The following is a 25,218-nucleotide window of genomic DNA, read 5'->3' on the forward strand; positions in this document are numbered from 1 at the left end:
AAGTACTTGGTACAAAGTATACAGTCCTTTAATGGGAAGATACGGCAAATACTATTCGAAACGATAAAAATGTATTCAAGTGAGAGCTGTTTCCTCACAAATTTTCGTTCGTTCTTTTGCGCATAAATTACTGGTATCGCCATTAAACATACGTGATCAAGGTCTGGCATTGCCCGACTCATGATTGCTGATGTATTTTGAAAATTATAATAAGCAAATGCTATTCTTGACATAATGTCAATTCATAACGTATGCGTTTTTATACCTACTTCATTCCTGACTTACCGAACTGAAACGTTCAGTTAATTTCACGCATCGATAAACAAAAATAAAAAGGAAAAAAATTTAAAAGTTGAACTAGCTTTCATCTAAGCAACTAGTGTTCAGTGAAACTCACTTGGAATCATTAATGTGCATTGTTACAGCTGCTTTTCTCGCAAACACATCATTGACCAAGAAGTTGAGGAGTTTCTACCTGTTAATGATTATTGCCTGATTAATGTGTATAACAATAAAAAACATGGCAAGAATACTACTACCTTAGACCTTTATTTAAAGCTTACTCCTGCAGCCTATGTTACTGTTTCTTTCTTCAATCTCCACTTTCTCTTGAAATATCTCAACTGAAGCAGGCTTCTCATGTCGTGCTAACATCCCTAATCTTCCCCTTTTTGCGGAAGCCCGGGATCTCTGGTGTTTAAAAGCCTACATCTCGCAAACCGAAGTAGTGGGTAACGAGAAAAAAGAGCAAAGATGCTTCCAGAGATGGTGTAGATATAAACGTCGAGGGCATCGTTGAACCCGCGGGCACTTCTGACGAACAATGACGGGGTTTATAGTGAAGGCTTGACCTACAACACTTCAGAGAGAGTCCTCCTCTCATTGAACAAGGGAGGTGGATACAGTTCAAAATAATTTTATTTGAAAGTGGTTCGGAGGTGTCATCAGGCTTCATGATTGCCCTCTCCTTTTGCATTGTGCGAAAATAAGCACTTGTTTGCTGCATTAGTACTTGTTCTTCGTTAGCCTAAAAAAGAGAGAAACAACTTCTATATTCAGGAGTTTTCCTTGTGGGCCGCGGAGCTAGGCATAACTACGTAGTAGTGTAAATAGGAAGAAAAAAAGTGCACGAAAAGATAACTTGCTGCTGGCATGTTCTGAACCTCCATACGGTGCCCGATGATCTAGCACTGCGATACGGTAGTGGTAATTGTAAATAATAAAAAATCACACACCCGAAACCCAAGCAGAGGGTCTTCGCATAACGTAGAATTTGGCAAAAAGCGGAAATCGTACAAGGCGTTCCTGAACGTCTGCGAAAAGCAGACGTTCATTAACAAGGTGGCCCCATTACAACAGTTATTTCTGTGACTTCCTACGGGAAGAGAGCATGAGTTTGGAAATACCGGCGCCTAAAATAGCGTAAACTGGGCCTTAGTACTTTTATATAGGAGAAGTACGAGTCGCTTCTCGCACGGCGTGTTAGACCAGGTTGTGATGCGACCTCTACGTGTTTTAGAGCATTTGTGTACCACATTACCATAAAATTCACGCATGTGCACTTTTAAGTGGGTACGAAATTTCTGAAGATCAAGCGCGGTAAAGAGGCAATGCTAGCTGAAAAACTCTAAAATCTAGATGAAGTGTAATCGTCAACTGCAAGCGTTTTGTGACAGTTCAGGTTTTTCTAACCTGGTTCCGCACATCGCAATATTCTTTGTCTTTACGCACCAGCCCGTGCATGTAACCCTGCGTATTTCAAATAAATATCACATTTAAATAAACCATCTTATTACCTAACACTTCTAAACGCGTGTTATAGCATTTGAACTATAATTTAATTACTAACTATAATGAAGCATATTATAATTCTGATGTTATTTTCCTGGGTCGAATTGCTCTCCTTCCACACTTGATTGCTCCTCGCTGAGAGAAGTCCGGGCGTGGAACAGCAAAGTCAACGCGTTCAAGGAGCAGAAAAAGGCCCGTGCCGTGGCAGGAGTTACGAATTGAGCCCCGTACATTTCACCATTAGAAGCGACACAGAAATGCAAGGATGCCGCATCCGGTAAGACCAATAAAGGGTGCGCGTGCATACGAGCTGCAATGCCCGCGCCGCGCTGTTGTAGCGTGCACATCTACACGGCTGAAGAGAACGTGTCGCGAATGCTAAACGCAAACACACTTTCTTTTAAAGCGTTGCGAAGTTTAGTCTATGCGGTAAAATGGTATACGTGACTCGTAAATTGAAATGACGCGAACTAAAACGCACGTTGATAATGAAAGAGAGCATGCGGGAAGAAAGTGAGGGCGCTCCCTAAACGTGTCTATTCGAATGTGTTGGGTTTCAATACACTTGTGCTTGTTCAGGCTGTCCACTCTAGCTCTGTTTACTCTAAATATCGTTACGGTGAGAGAAATAATTCGACTTATGGCGCTAAATAACTATAGGGCGGCGCATGTTGACAGAAGTTGTGTGCTTTCTGCCATATTGTTTAACTTACCCAATAGGGATATTGTTCTGCGAACAACTGAAACATGTTTGCATGTTACGATGATGTGTCTGGAGACGCTGAATAAGTCAGGGGGCTCTGTTTCAAGAATGTATCAATCTGTCGAGGATGCTTCACGATAAACTCCTCTTGATCGCGTGGCGACGAAGGAGAAGAAGTATCCCATATATGTGCAATCGTTTCTTGCAGCGTTTCAAGTCCAATAGTGGTTAAAAAGCAGAGCCTGTAAATTTTTTTCAGAACACTAAGAACCCCGAAAACCTTGAATGATTACTTATGCGTTATACAAGTCAACGGTAAGGGGCAGACGTCTTTTTATTCACCTACTGAATTGAGTTCACACATCACCCACCCCAGTCAAACCATTTCAGTTCTAGACGTTGTTTTGCACTGCGCCTGGCATCGTAAGCATTGAAAGCTTTCGGCACCTCATGGTGCTTTTTTTGTGCGTCTGAGAACCTTACCTGTGCCCCGCCTTAGTGGTCTAGTGGCTAATGTACTCGGCTGCTGACCCGAACGTCACGGGATCGAATCCCGACTGCAGCGGCTGCATTTCCGATGAAGGTGGAAATGTTGTAGCCCCGTGTGCTCAGATTTGGGTGCACGTTGAAGAACCACAGGTGGTCGAAATTCCCGGAGCGCTCCACTACGGCGTCTCTCACAATCACAAGGTCGTTTTGAGACGTTAAACCCCATAAATCAATGAATCACCTTACCTGTGACAAAGGAATGACGTCACGCGTTGATGTAATTGTGTAACGTAACGTTACGTGATGTCACAGTGACGTCATATTACAGTCACTAAGAAAAAAATAACTTCAGCAATTTACGATGCCTTCAAGACATCATATTGAAAGGTGCCATTGATGTTAGTTTTTTCTGTTGTGGTCTCTTAGGCGTATAATTTTTGATAAAAAAAATTGGTGGCTTATCGGCTTGCTTTGCTGGCAAAGGTCATCGATAGACAATACTGGAATTGTTTTTTTAGAGCGAGAGAACAAGACGTTTATTTGACGTTCTGCGCGACAAAAATCGTTGAACAGGGACTGCATGCGTGAGATATGGACGCCATGTAGCAGTAATTTGGAGAACAGAAGTTATTTTTAGAACTCAGTCACTGGTATACGTGGCTGCATCGCGTAGTTTCACTGAAGGGTGAAGCACCCGTTTTTTGGTAATAACCATGATGTAAGAATAATCAAATGTTGACACTGAGCGTGCCCGAGGGGCTAGATAATGTTTGGTCTCGCGGGTGTACTCTGCTATTAGCTGTCAGACGGTGCCGCGGCCAACGTACCCCGCGAAGTGGTGCCGGCGCATTAAAGCTCCTCTGCGTGCCCAACGTTATCGCTCCTGGTGGCGTGACTAACACTCAAAACACGAAGGAAATTCGTCACTTCCAAATAAAAGATAAAGCTGCCCATGTTTAAGGATTTATTAACATGAAAGTGCCTGTGCAGGCTGTGAACATCGTCAACACGAATCGATCGGGAGTACTCAAAACTAAGTTCCGCTCGCTTGGACTTGTATTTTTCTCTCTTCACAGCATTTCTCAATTCACAAAAAAAAAACAATTAAAAAAATAACGTTAGCCACCGGACTATTCCTTCATGAATATATTTGCTCTGTTGGGGAAAAACGCAAGGAACTACCATGTTCTTCGAAGCAGGTGCATGTCAAGCAGCCCTGGATGGACAAAATTAGTCAGGAGCTCTCCCCGACGGCGTCACTCATTATCAAATCGTGAATCTGACACGCCAACCCCCATAACAACTTTAACCCCTCAATGAATAGAGGATAGTTAGGGCACCAGAACCGTATCTCACGCGTATTGCTGCTTTTATTTACACGGGAAACTATTGCACCATTGTTGCACTCAATTCATGTGAACGCGCGATACAAATAAATGCTTTAAACGCGCAATGATTCCATATCAACCACACACGAACAATGCAGTTGTTCCTCGAAATAAATAAATAATTGAACCACGGAAGTATGTTATAAACAGCATAATGATGGAAAGCGGTTGTTCATATGAGGCTAGATGTTACTATGATAATTAACATATTTATGCCAACGATCACTTTCAGACGGCACTTTGAAGAGAGGCACACGCTACACACTAGTCCGATAACCAGAATGGCAGTTCTGTGAAACACACCTTCCACCCATTTCGGGAACTTCTCTGCAGTTTGACGTCAGCTTCATCGATAAATTAACATTAAACAGAAGCAAACAAAAAGGGGACCTGGCTTCGAAAATGCGCGGTCACAAATGCCAACAATAAGATCGGCAGCATGCGCATCTCTGCCGAGTGCGCTGCCGAGACAGCTCACCCCGCTCGTCCCAGTGTCATTTAAGAAGGCACCGATGAAGCTACTAGACAACTGATAACGACTCGAACATTATCTGGACGCGCTGGGATTGGGCTGTTCAACGCCTTGTAGGGAGAGTGTAAGCACCTGCATAATCTTACGCCGTCGTCATAGCGTCGCATAGCCAGCGCTGCGTATTAAGTTTGGCCGTCTTTGTTATTACGTATTTATGCATTTTTAAAATTACTACCCCATGACCCTGTACTGATATTGAGCCAAAATATGCGCAATATTTGTTTGTTTTTTTGTTTTAACTCTTACTGCCAACACCTATGAGCGCAAAAATCAGATATACATGACTCGATGGCTGGTCGCTTAGGAAAAGGTCAAACTTCCAACAATCTGCCCCGCCGCGGTGGTCTAGTGGCTAAGGTACTGGGCTGCTGACCCGCAGGTCACGGGATCGAATCCTGGCTTAGGCGGCTGCATTTCCAATGGAGGCGAAAATGTTGTAGGCCCGTGTGTTCAGACTTGGGTGCACGTTAAAAAAACCCAGCTGGTCGAAATTTCGGGAGCCCTTCACTACGGCGCCTCTAATAATCATTTGGTGGTTATGGGACGTTAAACCCCTCATATCAATCAACTCTCACCATTCTACTAAAGCGGGGCACAGAAGCAGAAAGACAAAACACACAGATAGACAGGCAGATGACAATTTTTGCGTTGAAGTATCGCTTGAAAGATATCTTCTTTGCAAAGTACGCATTCAATTTATTCATTTCTGTATGACTTGTGTGGACGCCCACAGTCACTTATTGCGCATAATGAGTCTTTCAACTTCGAAAACAACAGTTTAAGTACACGGCCCCCTCGAGTAGCGCAAAATCTGTCTATAATATGAAATGATAGTACACAACGTGCTTAAATACCATACATAAAATGGAAAAGATGATACTATCACAACATGGGCGTTTCCACAATGAACTAGCGCATGTGTTGCGTTGTGCCCAAATATACAGTGCGCAATAAGAAAATTCCAAAATATGGCACATAAATATGTTTCATGCAATGTGGGGAAACTGATTGCGCAATTAAACAGGAGGCTCTATAATCCACCCACACACAATTTAAGGAAAGGCTGTTAAACCCGATCAAAAGTTAAACAGCTCAGTTTAGTTGGGTTCATGAGTTTCAGCCAAGGTGTAAGTTGCTGACCTTAAGCAAGTTAGTGACACTTTATCGCAAGAGAAACAAAGACGCGGGAAAAAGTACAGCGAAATGTAGGGAGATTTCAGGAGACCGATAAGAAACAGAATGCTTTCGACTTACAGTGGCCTTAAGTAAGTGTATGAAGAACCCTGCGCGTTCTTAGCATCTCTTCCTTCATCTATCTCGCTTCTTCTGTCTGGCTTCTTGTTCTAATCATTCTTTCTTTTCCCTAATTTAGGGTAACGAAACCAGGTGACCGTTAAGTTAGCCTTCTCCTCTTTGCTTGCTTCTCTGTCTCACTCTACCTCTTTCTCTCTCTTTCATTATAGTTAACTCACGGTCGCAGAGTGATGTTGTAGCGTCACTTGTTTTTCTTTGATCCCTCCTCAAAAGAAGATTTTCCTGTTAGGACAATGTGCGCAGCCATCTTCGAAACACAATCTAACAACCAAACCTTTTTGCATAGTGTAAGAAGACTAGAAAATCTTAGTGTTCGCGATAATCGATATTAATCTGCAGTATGAGCTTTTCACGCCTGCATCATACGAGGTGTGCTTTATGCGACAGCGCAGTAACGGCGTCGGTATAATATCGTAGCGGTTCTCCTACAGCAGAAGTCCGGCTGTGCCTGCTTGCGACTTTTGTCAGGAGTGTCGCTTTTGGAGCTTCATAAAGTTGGGAGGCAAAATTGATGTGCATCTATCTCTGCGTTTTATGGGATATAGAAGAGAAGGGTATACGACATCTGTTGACGACTATTTTATCTACAGAGTGGAGAAAACTTTGGTTGGGCGCACACGCAAGAGTCGGGGATTATCTTTGCATTGCAATAGCCGGAAACTTTTGTTCAGGTATACGTAAGGAAATGACACCTCTGGTAACGGATGCGCCTGGTAATGACTGACAGTCCGCTCTTATAGAGCACCGCGGCTTGCGTTCACAACGCGACAAAAATTGAGTCCTCTTCAGATGCTCCTTTTTTCGCAACGGCCGTAAACTCAGAAATGTTTATGATAAGAGGCGTAAAGTGTTGATGGTCTCACTCGGAAGCATTATGACGTCTCTATGCTGTTGGCGCTCGTCGTGAGTCAAGCACCAAAAGCATTTTATCGTAAATAAAAACTACGTAAAGCGCAAAATTCGTTTATAAGATCATAGACAACAATATTACATCTTCAGTAACAGCCATTGTCAATTTTATCAGTAAAAGAATGCGCGGCAACGTGAAATAAACAGGAAAACAACTAACAACGACTGATACAACGTCGTGAGTAGGAGAAAAAAAACAAAAAAAAAACAAGCGCCACCCTTCTTCAGCAGCACGCACTGGTCACCGTGGCTTCATTTTTTTGTCGATCGGTAACATAGCAGGCGTGCACGCACACCGTGCCTTTAGCTCAAGTGGCAGAGATAAGCGCATGATGGTACTCAAGAATGCTTTATATTTATTTAGTTTTTTTTAAAGGAGCGTTGAATTTACTTCAGGAAAAAAATGTAAGAAATAGGTAGAAAGTGGTAAGTAATAAGTTTCTTGTCTATTTGCTTCTACAAAACGCACTATCTGTGCTCTGTAGGTTAGCGTCATAGCCATAGAACCAGCGGAGAGTTGTTTCGTATTCAAATCCAATGACGACGAACTGTTGACCAGTCCAATTCATTACAAGCTGCGCCGCTTCATTGCGTACGTTGTGTTTGCAGCTAGGCAGAAATATATTTGAAAAACACACAATGACACCCCCCTTATTCTTAAAAAATTATAAAAAAATAACAATGACACATGCCCCCGCTTGGCGCAAGCTTACGATACTGGTAAACCAGCATTCTGAGAAGTTGATGCACCTGCCTCAACACAGCAAATGGACTTGCCCCGGAGCTTTTTGTTCGTTGTTTTTCTTTTGCGATCATACGATTACTGTCGAAATAAGGACATCTTATATGCGCAAATGCGCAGCAGTCGCGTTCGTCCAGACATCCTCGTGAAATAATATTAACCTTCTCACTGGAAGCGACGTTTGTCGACAGTGAGGCGCTGTGCTGCTTTTTCATAAACTGCGTTTTTTGCTACGTTCCGGTTTAAGCTCTTTATTCAGTACAATAAAGTGCAAGTAAAAAGTTGATATAATACAGAAGGAGGTCCCAAAGTAAAAACTGTCAGGGGGACCTCCTGTGAATTCATGTATAAAAATATAGAACAAAGATTGGCAACTAAGGAAATAACAGCAAGCGAATAAAACAAAATGAACGTAATGAAAATTAAATTGAAACTTAAGGTAGTTCAAAGTATTGACATGTAAGTGATAAAACAGGAGATAACTAATTGGATTAAATGAATATAACATAACACATACATATCACTAACTAATACAGTGTCACTTCAAAACCTATACACATACACATAAATGCACGCAACCGTATTTAAACACACGCACACACACACACACACACACATACACACACACACACACATATATATATATATATATATATATATATATATATATATATATATATATATATATATATATATATATATATTGCGCTTATTTTTAGCGCTCGTTCTGTGACACTGCCCCCCACTTTCAGAATATTATCTCATAATATTCAAAACCACACAAACGAGCGCGAACAGTCACCACACTCTGAAAGACTGTAACACAAACCGTCGCTCATGACACTTCACATTCGCAATAGATCGCTCAATACAATCGTACATTGTAGTTCAATTCCACAACACATGAAATATAGCCACAGGTACATGACTACAACACTTCATCACACATTCCAAACAATACAAACGTATAAAGTTCTCTCATTACAACAATTATACAACACTTTACATCACATCACAGCACAGACACTTCGACACTTGTGACACAGGATAACACAGCATTAACACAACATATGGCACTCAGCACTGCCAAACACATTCTGATTCGACTTCAGCACTTATCCTGTGTACATTGAGCGGCGCTTGCGCCCTTTCATGCGGTGCTCGCTCGATCTCTTCTTGTGTTTCCACGTTCTTTTTCGGCGAGCCCTTTCCAACGACGATATCTGAGGCAGCGTCTCAGCCATCGTTGTCACTTCCGACACCGTTAACGGGTCATAACGTTCAACGGGTCCTATCTGTTTATTTACCAGCTCGTTCATGTCATGGCATTGGGCTTGGCTGGCCAACTCCGTCACCATTACACTGTCGGTCGGTTGGGGTCGTGCCGACGTACGTCCAGCTGCCCAGCACGTGAACTTATTCGACACGATCGTCTTCTTCGCTGTCTCTTGCGCCGCGGCTTCACCTTGGGCTCCACTGTATCTCGCGGTCGCTGGAGGAGATCCGTCACGGGATGCTTCTCCACTGTATCTCGCGGTCGCTGGGTTGGCGAGGGCTCTATCTTAGGGTCTTCTCCCAAACCTTCCGGATCATTCGGTCCTCGCGCCCCGGCGATGTTTTCGATGACCAGGTCGTAAAGGGGGGACGTCATGCATAAAGCAGTAACCTTCCCGCTGAAGTACGGGGTGTCAACCTCAATCTCTGCTTCGGGAAGCATCCGAGCCGTACGGTCAATTAGGCAAACCGGTTTCGTTCTGCATGTCAACTCACTTTCCCGTACCAAATTTCTCCGCACGATAACCGTGGAGCTACCGGTATCTCTTAGAACCGTAATCTTCTTGCCCGCAACCTTTCAAGGCAGCATTGGCATTCCCTTCATAACACCGGTTGGCTGTTTTGACATTACAGCTCCCACAATAGGAATTTTCTCCCCATTTTTCAACTCTACAAATCCGTTGGTGACGGCATTATCGTCGGATTTCAGTGCTGCTAGCACACAGGATACCTGGTGAGTTTGACTCGCTCCGTTTCGACATGCGTCTGCTTTGTGCCCAGTCTGACCACACTTAAAACATTTTACTGCCGTAGGGCTCGTAAAGATCGTTCGACAGTTTTTCGCGCGATGACCCACTCGGTTGCACAGAAAACATCGCGGAATGCTCTCTGGTGCACGCTTCTTTTCTTCGGGAGCCAATTTCTTCGAATCATCGGGACAATCCTTCTTGACCTTGGCCAAATTAGTTCCACCTTGCGCTTCCAAGAATTGATCAGCCAATTCAAGCATTCCTTCAAGTGACTCAGCCTTCCTCTCTTTCAAGTACAGCGACAGGCTTGGGTGGCAACTAGTAAGAAATTGTTCTCTAATTAGGAGCTCTCTAAGCTCATCGTACTCCTGCGATGCCCCTGAAAGTTCAATCCATCTGTCGAAATAATGGCAAAGTCGGGTGGCATACTGCGTAGCCGTCTCACCATCAGCTGGTTTTCCTGTCCAAAATCTGTCCCGGAATCCTTTCACAGTAAATCTAAATCGCTTCAGCAAAGCAGCTTTCACCTTGGCATAGTTGGCTGCATCGGTCGGCGTCAGTCTACCGTACACACTGAGCGCTTCACCACTCCAGCAAGTACTCAAAGCAGTTGCCGATTGATGTTCCGGCCAATTCTGGTTCCTTGCAATCGTCTCGAATCTGTGAAGGTACACGTCAAGGTCATCCATCCTTTCATCAAACGCTACGAGCAGCTTGCTTAGGTTCAAGCGGAATCCGTGGTCCTCCCGTTCGCTGCTTTCAACTCTAGCTTGGACCGGAGTTTCACTTCGCTGTTGCAAACGGAGCCGCTCGAGTTCTATCTCGTGCTGTCGCTGCCGTTCCCTTTCCTCTCCTTCTTCTTTCGCCTTCTCAGCTGCCAGTCTTTCTCTCTCCAGCTCCAACTTCAATTGCTGCTCTCTTTCTTCACTCGCCCTTTTGGCGGTCAGCTTTTCTCTCTCCAGCTCCAACTTCTCTCGTTCCAACTCAGCTTCTTTTTCCGCTTTGTCTCTTTCGACTGCCAGCCTTTCTTTTTCCAGCTCAGCGGCCTTTTCTTCTTTGGCCCTCTCCTTTTCTTTTTTTTCCTTCTGGGTGACCCACTTCCGTAGTTCGGCGCCAGAAAGACCCATCTTCTCACCAAGAGCGACTAACTTTTCGAGATCCATTGTGTCTCGCAACTCGCAAATAAAACCTTGCCGCGTGCAAAAAGTATCTGCCTAAATCAGTCTATCGAAACACTCTCCTGCAATCGTTAACGAGAACACTGAACAACACACAAAATCGTTCCGATAGCACTATCAACAACTCGAGGCTCTTTATCACTACTTTGGACACACTGTGCACCAAAAGGTCCTGTGTCGTGGACGCCAGAATAATTGTCACGGGTCCCGTTTATTAGGGAGGCGATCGCTGGGCTAATTCCAAGGGCCGAAGTACCGGCCCCCGAACCGCACCACGAAAGCGTGGACAATTTAGAAGTGGTCCTTTTTGGCGCGCCAGCAGACGCCAGCTGTGGCCCAAAGAACAAGTCAGAGCCGAGAGTTGATAAACAAAACAGAATTACATTCTCAATAATGGCAGATCAAAAACAATACACAAGTATGCACACTCCACAATAGTTGAACACAATATGTCAACCACCAAACAACGTACTACACAGTACAATCAGCCACACTCCAAACAACGAACACAGACAACAATTCACAGTACAACGCAGTCGCATGCATTTAACAACCAAGACACTTAAAGACTAAAGAGATAGAAAACCTATCCAGTCCAATGTCCTTGGAACAAAAGTCTGAATGATACTTATCCGAGAATCGCTCACTCAAAGTCCAGCGTTGTTGTCGTTCCGCTGCCCCCTGAAGTTTCTCTTCCAGGAAACCTCGCGTCTTCAATTGGCCACTCTTCAAGCTTCAACTTCTTCGCCGGAAACACGTCGGCTTCACACAGGCAGCTGTTGCCACGCGTCTTCGCTCGATAGCGGTAAACACACGCTCTTGCCTGTAGCTCGAGCCTTCACCCCTCAGGTGGAAATCCTCTTCTTCTCCTGCTTTGTCGCTACGGACAAAACCTTCGCCGACTACACGGCGGAATCCCTACGCGCTCTGGCGCTAACTTCCGTCTTCTCCTGCTTTGTCGCTACGGACAAAACCTTCGCCGACTACACGGCGGAATCCCTACGCGCTCTGGCGCTAACTTCCGTCTTCTCCTGATCTCTCGTCTCGGCTGCTCGTATAAATACCTTCCGCGCGAGATTCCAGAAGGTTCTCGTCATTTCGTCGGCGCGATACGCAGCGAAGCCTGGGGAGAGGGCGAGACGGTTCGAATGCCCTCCGCGTCGGATGACTCAACTCGGCATGACCACGCCTCTTTCGTTCTAGAAATTTCGCGGGCTTGCTCGGCCGCCGATGTGGGGTGAGGAGGTTCGTCGGCGAAGCCACGCTTCCGAGAGGAGCGCGCGCGCCTTGGATGTTTGTTTTCTTTTTTTTTCTTTCGACCTCCCGGCGTCTCTTCCGCGCGTTATCGCAAGAATTTGGCGGCGCGCTCATTTTTAGCGCTCGTTCAGTGACAGGGTGATGACGCAGTTATCAGTGTATATTTCGGGTGAAATCATAACGCTTTTTTGGGACGAGTGAAATAGCATAAAAGTTGTTTTAACTGGGTTGATTTTCAACAAGTTATTTTTGCACCATGAAACAAGTTTCGCGACATCAGTGTTTAATTTTGCTAGTAGATAGTCAAGATGTTTATCACTAGAAAATATTGTGGTATCGTCAGCATAAAGGATGAAGTCAGATGAGTTAAGTGATGATGGTAAGTCGTTAATGTAGATAAGAATTCTACATGAGAGGTTCCAGAATTGAGCCTTGTGGGACTCCCTGGTTAGTTATTATTGGTGAGGATAAAACACCGCCATAATTGACAACCTGGGTTCTGTTAGCGTGGTAGCATTGTAAAAGGGCTTAAGTAGGCCCACAAATTCCCAAGGAATTAACTTTAGCATACAAAATAGAGTGGTTTATAGTGTCGAAGGCTTTAAATCTATAAATCTATAAATAACGCCCCTGCCCAGAGCCCCTTATCGATGGACTGTTTTATGCTATCTGTTAGTTTATTCAGTGCTAATTCGGTAGAAAACTTAGCATGAAAACCAAACTGCTTATGTGACAAAAGGTTAAATTTTTTGAGGTACTCCATTAGGCGATCCACAATGAGCTTCTCAATTACCTTACTAAAGAATGGGAGGATTGTTATAAGGCGATATAAGGCGATAATTAAAAAAAACTTTTCGGTTCCCTTTTTGAACACAGGTAAAACTTTTTCTTGTTTGAGGATTGTAGGAAAAATGCCTGAATGAAATGCGGTGTTAATAAGCTCTGAGAGCACAGAAGATAACTCACGAGCAACAAGTTTGATTTTAGTTGGATAAATAAATTCAGGACACATCCTATCGTCTTCAAACTTGTTCTAGTGCAAAGAACCTCAGCAGGTGACGTGGGTTTTAAGAAAAAAGAGTGAGGCAAGCGAGACAACGAAGGTAAGTTAGTGACAGTCGATACTGAGATGCTGAAAAATGATTCGTTAGAAGAATTGGCGATAGTGAAAGGGCAAGTTAGAACGCTGGTGCCATCCGAAAATTCGGTCTCAAGTGCATCTGGCTGATCAAGATGTAAGAATTCTTTCATTACGTTCCAGTTTTTCCTACCGTCATTCCCGTTTTCGAGCACTTTATTTTGATAGTAGGTTCGTTTGGCTTTTTTGAGTAGGACAGTAAGAGTTTGTGAATAGAGTTTAAAGCGGGTCCCTAGGGACAGGTTGAACGACTGAAGGTTTACTTTTTTGCAAAGGTTATCTTTTTATTTATGCTACGCAGCAGTCCTCTAGTAATCCACCGGTTTCTAGGGGCTGAGTACCAACGCGATATGGTGGATACAGATGTAGACGAGTTTTTGATACCTGTTAGTTTCTCAGTCAAGGTACTAAACGCTATATTAACACAAGGTTCTTGCGATAGTTGCCCCCAGTCAAAGCGATTTGATTGATTTGTGGTGTTTAACGTCCCAAAACCACCATATGATTATGAGAGACGCCGTAGTGGAGGGCTCCGGAAATTTTGACCACCTGGGGTTCTTTAACGTGCGCCCAAATCTGAGCACACGGGCCTCGACATTTCCGCCTCCATCGGAAATGCAGCCGCCGCAGCCGGGATTTGAACCCGCGACCTGCGGGTCAGCAGCTGAGTACCTCCCAGTCAAAGCGGGATACCAAATCAACGAATTTCGCAGAATCGAAACGACACCTATTGACCATTTTACTTTTACAATTAGTTTGCGTTTTTAATAACAGAAAATTTAGATAATGATCTGTTAGATCAAAATTGACCACATCGACCTCCTGAACTGACATAACGTTACTGAGTGTATGGTCAATAAGCGTGTTCCGACCAGAAGGAGCACATCGGGTCGCAGAAGCCAGCAGAGATGTCAACCATGACCCATGAAGCAATCAGCGTATTGAGCACAAGAACCGTCGTTAATATTTGTAATGTCAATGTTAATGTCGCCTAAAATGATCGCGTTATAATTTTAGAAAATAAACGAGCTTAGTATATTATCAAGCTCAACACAAAATTCACCGTAAGATGATGATGGGGACCGATAAATTGAACCAATGATAGTTCTTTTGTTAGACGGAAGGAAATCACGGTCAAATTCGAGCCAGACTGATTCACATTTCGACACAGAAAACGCGATATCAGTACGCCGTTTATATGACAATGCGTTAGAAATAAACATGGCTGATCCCCCATGATAGTCACCGAGGCGATGAAAAAATTCAGCACGATATCCCGGAATGAAAAACATGTTATCATCAGCAGCAGATAGCCATGTTTCTGATAGACATATGAGCGAAAAGTGATGATCGGTTAAAGAGAGGATATTAACCTTGTCATCAAAGTTTTTTGGTAAGCTTCGGGTGGTTCAGAATCATCATGCTTAAATGCTTAAATGCCATTTGGAAAAAACGGCCAGATCACTAACACCAGAGATGCGGTACGCTAGGCTGTCCGTGGACTTTCTTGCTTTGATGCGGCAGTTGTCAACCCAAAGGAACTGCCACTGCTTTTCTTTCTTAGGTGCCAATGCCTGAGGAAAGAGCCGCTTGTTTGGTGGTGTTAGGTGATCATTGACAAATATGGGCTTATCCTGATTCTTCACTGCGATGCTAAAGACACATTCTGAAGACACATTATTGCTAAAGACACATTCTCATGCACAGGGTGATTGTGTATGTATGTATGTACGTATGTATGTATGTATGTATGTATGTATGTATGTATGTATGTATGTATGTATGTATGTATGTATGTATGTAATATTTGATCATTGTGTAGTTTAACATCCCAAAACTGCCACATGATTATGAGAGACGTCGTAGAGGAGGTCTCCGGAAATTTCAACCACCTAGGTGGGGTTATTTAACGTTGTGATAACATGGGAAGAAGAGTAAAGACAACAAAGAAGAGCGCACGGGATCGGGAAGCATGTGAGAGCGTTCGAAGCAGCGAAGCGGGCAAGAACAGACGGTTCTTGGCTGGTCAACCGGTCCGGGGATCTAGGAGACGTCCTCTAGGCGCTGTACTGTGCTGGACTCCGGCTGGGTGACTGGCCCAGGGACCAGGCGATCCGCTGCTGTTCCAGCTGCCGTTGCTGACAGCTGGACAACCGGTGAACGAGGCCTCGACTCCGGTTCAAGGACGGGCCCACGGACCATGCGAGGTTCCACTGTTCCGGCTGCTGTCCCGAGTGGTTACGAGTTCCCGTTTGCTGTAGACCGCTGGTCCTGCTGCCGTTTCGATTGGCTGGAACGACCCAGGTGTGCTACTGGGACGAAAGCGGCGGCTGACAGCTGTTGCTCCAGGGTGAAGCTTCCGAGCGACTGCTACCCCCCAACTGCTACTGCAACAGAAGGCCATGTGATGGCGTTGGCCAACTCACGATGAAGACGCGAATGAGACAGACTGCACGTCACCCCGAGCGATCAGTGTCCAAGCCCAAGCAAAAACGGCGAGAGACTTTTAATTTGTGAGATATTTCTCATAGAACTGCATGTGACAGACCATGTTTAGAAATGCTCCATTATAGTTGATTTTCCCATGTAAATATATTTTGTGTGTGTGTGTGTGTGCATTTGTGGCTCGATTGTTTCTTGGCTAGCGGTCCTGGGCCGGAAACCTGATACTACGTCAGAAAGTTTCACCAAAATTTGTCCACATGGGCCTTTAGCATTTCCGTCTACTTCGATAATGAAGCCGCCAACCCCAACATTTCATCCCGCGACCTGCGGGTCAGCACCCGCGTACCCGAGCCACTGGAGCACCGTGACATGTCCTGTGTGTTTGTGTTTTTGTGTGTGTGTGTGTGCATGTGTGTGAGTGTGTCTGTGTGCGTGAGTGTGTGTGTGCTTAGATGTGCGTGCGTGCGTGTGCGTGCGTGCGCGCGTGTGTGTGTTTGTGTGTGTGTGTGTGTGCGTGCTCGAATATAGGTTTGACATTGTTATTCTGTTAATGGAAACAGCGTATTCATATAAAGCGACGGTTAGCACCTATAGAAATTCACTAAACGCGCTCTCATCGCGTACAGTATACCCAGACCACGGGACATATAGAAATAGCAGAATAGTTTCAGCGAAGTTTGGCTACGAAATATACCAAGCCTTATTTTATAATTAGAAATGGGAACGTGAGTTTGACTTAGCTGCAAAGCGTGTTACAAAGACGTGCAGATGAAAAAAATTATATAGAGTACCCGTGCAGTGTATTTACCGCAAGCGTTGTAAGAGTGCTGCATGAGCTCGTGTTTGCGTATGAAAACAAGGCTGTTCATGCTCGGAAGAGGAAATCTCGGACAGAGGGTACTCAAGCAGTCATTTATATTGGCGACTACTGGAATGATTAGGATAGATATAATCGGCGATCGCCGAACACCTCTGAACGCACCACACAACGCATGCAGCGTCGCTATATGCAGTCATATTATCCGAAGCCGTTATACCCTACGCAAATTGCGGAAAAACAGCATGATTTTATTATAGAGCTCGACATATGCCACTGGTTGCGAACTTTGTCGACGCAGTAATAGGTGCACAGTAAAAATGTTTACACCCAGAAGGGTGCAAATGAGCTTGTCCTATGGACGACACCCCGAGGGTGTTAATTCCGCACCTTCCAAAAAGGGTGCGTTTCCATGCACACTTAGAATAGGGTGTACATATAAAAAAACTGTAGGGTGTTACAAAAACACCCTTAAAGAAGGCTGCCTTCAATACCCATCACTTCTTTAACACCCACGGAGGAGGGTGCGAGAAGGGTGCACAAGAGTGTTGAGTGACCATGGCAGGGGTGCCAGTATTCTTTTAGACTGCACTAATAGATCTCAGCATGCACTGATTACACACTACTTGAAGAAAGTGCTCCTGATCATCAATGGTGTGCCACCTGTCCAGCTCCATTCATTGCGTGTGGGCGAAAATATAAACACGTACAATCGTGTATGAACTTCTGCCGCATCTATGTATACTTCACAGTATATGCATAATGCGTGTTACAGAAAATTAAGCCTTGCTGCCCTTGCATATTGCATTTATTTGATAGGCAAATAAAACTTATAAACTTTTTTCTGCCACACAACTTTGTCACCAGATGCGTAACATGTTCACATATACGTACACTACACACGCAACACCTCAGATGTTTATAATACTTTTTTCAGTTTCACTTTATTTACAACTGTTTGAAACATACCATTACACTGGTTTCAGTTTAGTATACTGCTTCAGGTACATAGAGACTACAAATGAAATACACGCTAATATATTCCTATAATTCTTTTACGTATCTACAATACCAGTGGTTTCCAGTTTAATACTCCTTCAAGTACACAATCGATTAATAGGAATGAAATACAGGCAAATATATACTTATAATTCTTTAAAATATATACAATCACCATGATTTCACTATATACGCCTTCATGTACACAATCGTTCCCAAAAAGTGATGCACACGATTGTGTGCGTCACTTCTTCAGTACCGATGGTGTTTTCCAATGTATACAATCACAGTGTTTAAGCTTTGTATTCCAGGATGTATAACAATTGGTTATGAGAAATGATGTACATGCAAACATATATGGGTTTTCGCACATATAGCTTTAGCGAATACTTAAAAAACCAATACAATGATCACAAACACAATAAGCTAAAAACGAACACGAAACTGAGTCGGGACACACAAAAAACAAAAGACGTAATGCATAACCATGGCTATTGACACAGTTGGGTCATTTTATGCCAAATGTCCCAGCCATTTTGGCGACCATCTCAAGTGTATTCGAAAAACTCGTGCTGCATTGAAAATAGTGAGCTTCTGGAATATTTAGGAGAGGAAAAATATTTGGTGACGTGGCTGCCTTCTTAACTTCCTGAAATGCCGTCGAGGTGTTGTATGTGAAAAATTTTATTTTAAAAGCCCCGCTCTTACTTTCTATATGAAACTCGGTCGGCGTGTTATGTAACAAGAGTTTAATTTGGGTGAGTTGGTTCATCGTGGTTGTGTGCTAGTAACAGCGCGACAACTTAAGGAACAGACAAAAAGGACAGGAAAGAGCACCGACTATCAACTGAATTTAATGAATGCGCTACGAGCGCTTTTATACCAAGTACAAGAACAGTGCTCATGCGCGTTGACACGTGTGACCTCTACAAATTAATCTTAACTGAGAAAAGAATACTCCCTCTCGGAAAGGATAAGTGAACGTGCAGCGATGCACTGATCATTGGTGTCACTGATAAAAAATACTTCTACAAACTTTAAATTGGAATTATGTAAACCTGTTCTCGTGACGAATCGTGCAAGATTGACCATTTCTGTTCCTGTTTAGTACACACACTTTTCAAAGCTTGCAAGAGGTGGAAAACAACACGTTATAGCATATCTGCTGGCTATTTTTTTAAATTGTGAGACAGGTTATGTGGTATAACAGGCAAAGGATTTGGTCAATATATTTTTTTGTTGGTCCTGTCTTCTTTAACTTTACCTTCGGCAGGAGGGTTTCGCAGACGGGTTTGATGATTGTGTTGGGACATTCAGCATCTTTTAATCTTTTAATCTGGTTTTCAAGCCTGACTTCACCCTTGTCCTAACATGACTTCTAAAGGGTGGCCTGAATACATGTGTTGTCAATTCCTCTTTTTACCTATTTTGAATGCCCACTATCAAAAAGCAGAACATCCTTAGCACTCCTGGGCTGACAGCACCAGCCAATACCCCAACAGCATCATCACACTTGTTTGCGAAACCCTCCTGCAGAAAGTAAAGTTAATGGAAACAGGACCTAAAGAAAAACAGAATGACCAATGACCTTTGCATGTATAAGGTGTCTCACAAGTATAAGGTGTCTCACGTACATAAGGTGTCTCATAATTTTAGCAAAGGAGCCAGCAGATATGATGATGTTGTTATCCACCCTTTGCAAGCTTTCAAAAGTGCATGCACTTACAGCAACAGGAATAGTCAATCTTGCACCATTCGTTACTAGAATAGGTTTACTGAATTCCAATCTAATGTGTATGAGATACCGCCAACATGTGGAAAAATAAACATAGGACAAACTGGGCAATGCTTCAATGATCGAACAAGACAGCATGCTTTAAATGTTAAGAAGGACTATAGTAGTCTCATGGCCGGACATCGTAAAGAATGTAAGTGCAGTCCTAGGTTTCATAAAACACGGTTTTTGAAAAAAAGCAAGCAGAAAAAACGAGAGAATTTAGAACTTTTTATCAGGAAGGCCAAGATCAATGCATAAGTACACCTTCACTTATCTTTTCCTCAAGAGAGCAGTCTTTTCTCGGTTAACATTATTTTGTCATGGTCACACATGTGTTGTTGCAGATGAGCCCTGTTCTTGTGCTCAGTATAAAAACGCTCGAAGCACATTCAATAAAATTCAGTTGATGGCACTCTTTCCTGTCCTTCTTGAGATATAATTTTTATTATAAAAATAATTTTATTTTCTTACAATCTAAGTATATTGATGAGTTTTCATTGTATCACAACATAGAGCAAATTGCATCTCAATACAAAGAAAAATTAGGATTTTGTTAAATTCGTGACATTTTCTCGTATATTTCAGCAGCTTGAGAGGTATCAAGATTGTTTTCCTCCGCATATACTTTCTGTGGAGTAAGTATTCACTGCAAAGATATTCATATTAAGTGCAATATTGCAATAAAATTGCAAAAATAACACAATTTGGCTTGATTCTTGGAAGCGAATGTGGCAAAAAAATTGCATTATTATTACTGAGCTTCAAATACTTCACACAAGCACATTTACTTAACATGTAAACAAAATTTGCTTTAGAAAAAATAAGCGGTAATTTTAAAATTAAGTTTTCCACAAACAGCACCCAGATGGCATTACGCCAAGAAGTTCAGAAGCCAGCCACATGAACAAAACTTTTTTTCTCACTGAAATATTCTAGCAGTTCACTGTTTTCAACGCAGTAAGTCAGCACGTGTTTTTTCAAATACATTTCAGGTGGTCGCCAAAGTGGCTGGGATGTTTGGCATGGAATGGTCCAGCTATATTTAAGTAAAATAACTTACACAAATAAAAATATTTATTTATCTACCATCACCACACTAGAAAAAGTTGTTCAGGCATTGTGACCCTAAATTTTTCAGCGTCGTACTGCCTGAACAACTTCTTTGACAAACTCCAAACTCACGAAGAGAAAAAGCCGCTCTATCACGGTGGTTGTTACAGGCCTTGCAGCCGTAGAAAATGTTTAAAATAAAAAAAAATCAACTCATCAGTGCTGTCACTCCTTCTTCGTCATTACTGACACAGAAATTTTTTCGGTCATCCACGCGGAGGTTCAGGAACTAGGCTTGCTCTAGGCTGTGGTCGGGATAGACTACGAAGGGCGTCAGTGGCACCCTCTCCTCTTGTAATAAGAGCAAATATGATTTCTCATAAACTGATGTTTGTGCTGTTCCGGCAGCACCATATATGAAGAATGTGTAGTGTGTATCCTTTGAAATGGCGTGTAATTGACGTTACACTGAACTCGATGCATACAACCCATACATTCCAATAATTTCGTATGATAAAGATAAGATAGTTTTCCAGCATACAGCAAATTGCCGAATTGAGGTGAAGTGTAAGACTACAGCTCAACAATGGCACTTACGAAAGCCTGAACTCACCTAAGAATCAAATTACTTATATGGTAATGAGCCAGTGTGAAAAACGATTCTTAAAGTACAACGTTCAGAACATGTAGCATTAACCAAAACTTACAAGAAACTTAGCTATTCATGTACAAACAGTGAAGGCATCTCTGCTTTCCATTTTACATGAGAACAAATGATCTTGGGCGTGGCAATAGCGAGGGGGTCTGCAAAAAAGTAAAAGATTTACTGATTTCAATCACACCTCTAACAATTTGAGGTATTGTGACAATTCAGCAATCAGTGCGATTCTGACTGCCTTATAAGGGCATCAAAAATGAACAATTTTCTCATTCTTTCTACCCTCACAAGAAGCTCCGTCCATGGCATCTAATGCAAATTTGACGCTGTGCTTCCTATTTGCCTGCTTTCTAGACGTAGGGCTGCGAAAATGTATTTTGTGCACCTAATCTAGCCAAGAAATTCGTCATCTATATCTCGTCCATCTTAATTTATTGTAATATATTAAAAGATGTGATAGCTCGTCCAGTTTTTAAAGAGTTGCGGGCCTGCAATGGGCACTGCCTAGCACGAAAGTATTTCTTTTTTAAAAAATTTCTTCAAAGGTTGCTTTCAGAAAAAGCGTCTGGCATATTTCGACAACCAAGACCATACTCTGATGGCAATCAGGGGCACGCTATTAGCAATTATTGACCACGCGATTTACAAACGTAACCCGTACATAAATACTCTGTTAAACACAATCAAGCAAGCACGAGTGCTCGAACGACACCAAGCGCGCGGATGCCGTCTACGTTGCAGCAGCCATGGCTTATGCTAGAGCTACCGCACATAGCTCCCACACTCACTTATACTCTCTCGATTCTGTTATAACGCCGAACGTTATCGCAGATGAAAGCAAAGCACGAAAACAGCAAACAGAAACAAGGGGAAACAACGCACGGCGATGGCCAAAAAAACGCGCCTTTGGAAGTCTGCTAGATCTTTTCCTGTGGCTGGTGACACGTGTACTAAATGGCTTAAAAGACTGAGGCGCACGTGCTGGGAGCATTGCGGCATATCAGCACCTCAAACTATACTGTCTTTTAGCAAAAAAGGCCATTTCGTACAGTGCGCCTCTGTACATACTTTTTTCTTTCTTTTTTTTACGCTTACACCTACAAAAACACGTTGCACATTTGAGTATTATTAAAAATGTTATTACGATGTAGCCTAAAGCGCATCTTGAAACAATATCAATCACTTCGAGCAGTGTAGAGACTATGTGCGATCAGCAACTAATCGCGCCCTTGTTAAGCGATCACATCACTCACTTTATGATTGATGCAGGCACTTACACAACATCGCGCATAGCAGTGTGAACTCGTTAAGTGACACGCTTAATCGCGCATCTGACACAGGCCCGCGAACGCATGCTGTTGTAAATGGCTGGCGGCCTACTACGGCAGAGCTGCAGCACGCGCCCAGCTAGCGCTGTATGATTGCTACCAACGAAAACAGTACACTAACCGTTAACAGGCTTACGTTGTCCGTGTCCGCCGCTCCATGAATATTTCTTAATCCGAGCGTTATTTCAAACACGGTGTCACGTGTGACCACCATTGAAGATGCGCCTGTTCGCTAGAACTCATACAGCGACCAAGACCCCAGACCAACCCAACGCATTTAAAAGACGGATGAGACAGAGAGAGCAACGTTGAGAGAGAGAAGGAGGAGGCACTGGCGGCGGCGCCGCAGCTGTCGACGCAGGTGTTCGGTGGCGCAACTATTCGCTTATCTACACCGCTGTGGTGGGGGCAACGCTGGCCCAGGTGAGCGGGGTGAGCGGGAAACCCGCCAAAAGGGCACCGAAAGGTAAACGCTATGGCGCATACAGCGGGCGGCGGTTCGACAAGGAAGGCAATCGAATTGCGCTTCAAGAATGACTCCTTGTATATGGCAACCCTCCTTCCACCCAGCCGCACAGCGGCGCAGGTTATTTACTAGCCTCGGGTTTTTTGAGTATTTTCATGGAATGCGACTGCAGTGGGCGAAAAATAGTGAAGCAAAACTTACGGAAAACAAAGTGCACCCTGGAATGGCCAGAAAAAATAATTATTTCTTCCTCGGTGGCATTAGCGGGAGAGCATCGCTGCACCTTTTTTCAGAGGAATTTTTTTTCGCATTGTCTGTTTCTGGCAATCCCGAATATGGTGCCGCAAACACTGAATGCGTAGTCGAAGCTGGAACAAATTAATCCACAGTCGCGGGTGTTTAAAAGGCTTGTAACGCACCACGAAACGAGCCGAGGTTGTTCTAACAAACTTCTTACTGACTACATGATCAGCACATACTTTCATATGATTGCGAAATGAGCTAGCTAAGCACCTGTAGCAAAGGCAGGGCACGTTCTTGTTAAATGTTGTTAATATAAACGATGATTGTGCATAAGTGCAGTGACAGCTTTCCGTGTGAATTGGTCATTACTCACGTTTTTGAGCGTAGAAGCGCCTAAGCGTACCTGATCAGCTACCACAGCAAGTTTGTAAGCAATGATGATGTACGAGAAATGCAGCTGTTTTCCATGTACGGAATAGTCCGTGTAGAGTGCGTTGACCACCGCCATTACTTAAGCCACCTCCTATATAGACTCCCAGTTTCTACAGGTGTGGGACCTTAAACACTAAGAAGCAGTGCCCCCCCCCTACACACACACGCGAAATTCGAGGGCGCACGGGCTGACACACACACATATTTGATTGATTGATATGTGGGGTGTAACGTCCCAAAACCACCATATGATTATGAGAGACGCCGTAGTGGAGGGCTCTGGAAATTTAGACCACCTGGGGTTCTTTAACGTGCACCCAAATCTGAGCACACGGGCCTCCTTCATTTCCGCCTCTATCGGAAATGCAGCCGCCGAAGCCGGGATTCGAACCCGTGAACTGCGGGTCAGCAGCCGAGTACCTTAGTCACTAGACCACCGCGGCGGGGCACACACACATAATTCTTGACAGGTGCACATACATACACGTATACACACATACGGCCAAACACACGCGTGACCGTAAACGCACGCATGCATGGGCGTACACATGTGCACAGACAGCTTAACACAAGCACGAACTCGCACATACACGCGCATGCACACATGCACGGGTGTACACACAATCGCGCTTACATACGAACACATGCGCAGGCTCACGCACACTCGGGCGAACATTATGTTCCTGTATATAATCCACAGCAAACATGTAGCTTATAACCAACGCTAAGGAAAGCTTTCGTAACATGGATTGCAGTTAATTGCCGTTATAGATGAAACGCGTTTTGCTTCCGCTGGCATTCTGCTGAATTCGGAGAGCACCTTCACACAATTAAAGTCTAGGCCGTCATTTAACGTAAGGTCCACATATTCGTGCAGTAGCTACGCTGCTCGGCCGCCAATCCGAAGGTCGCGGGTTCGATGCTGGCCGTGGCAGTCGAATTAAGACGGAGACGAAAAGGTAGAAGCCTGTGCACTGTGCGATATCAGCGCTCAATGAAGAACAACAAATGGTCAAAATCTCTGAAGCTTTCCACTAAAACGACCCTCATAATCAAATTGAGGTTTTCGAGACGTCAAATCCTAAATAATATAGTTATGTGTTCTTCTTTTGCTGCATGTTCCATCTGACGAATCTTCACCTTCACCCTTTTCAGGCACAAAAACACCCTTAGAGCCTATTTTAGGGTACTATCGAGGCAAGCACCCAAAAAAGAGGTGCTTTTTTTTCAATCGACCATTTATGGGTGTTAAGGGTGTTGGAAAGGGTGATTTTCCGTGAAAGCACCTTTTTTACACCTTTTTGTGTAAAAAAGGTTTTACTGTGTGGTGTTGTTTGTTTACTTTCCTTGCAAAACACGCCTGTCTGCAAGTTGCCGGTGCCTTCGTCCACTTGATGCCGCGGAGTAGTTTTTCCCATCGATTGATCCCCATTCGTGCCAATCTATGAAAGGCGGAAGTGTCCTCATCGATTCGGTGAAAAAATTTGATCTGAAGAGCCTTGTTTTGAACAAGGGTATTGTTCGTGCAACTAGAATGA

At 43.7% G+C, this 25,218-nt stretch overlaps 1 long non-coding RNA gene across 1 annotated transcript in view; it reads right to left on the reverse strand.

The window, feature by feature from the left end:
• Nucleotides 1–900: 900 nt before the first annotated feature.
• LOC142785050 (uncharacterized) overlaps nucleotides 901–25,218 on the reverse strand; it is a 98,197-nt gene continuing 73,879 nt past the window's right edge. Inside the window, exon 3 of the long non-coding RNA XR_012888837.1 lies at nucleotides 901–1,027. This is a non-coding gene — a long non-coding RNA (uncharacterized LOC142785050). The remainder of the gene's footprint in view (nucleotides 1,028–25,218) is intronic.

Source organism: Rhipicephalus microplus, unplaced genomic scaffold, assembly GCF_043290135.1.
Source record: "Rhipicephalus microplus isolate Deutch F79 unplaced genomic scaffold, USDA_Rmic scaffold_17, whole genome shotgun sequence".
Lineage (NCBI taxonomy): Eukaryota > Metazoa > Arthropoda > Arachnida > Ixodida > Ixodidae > Rhipicephalus > Rhipicephalus microplus.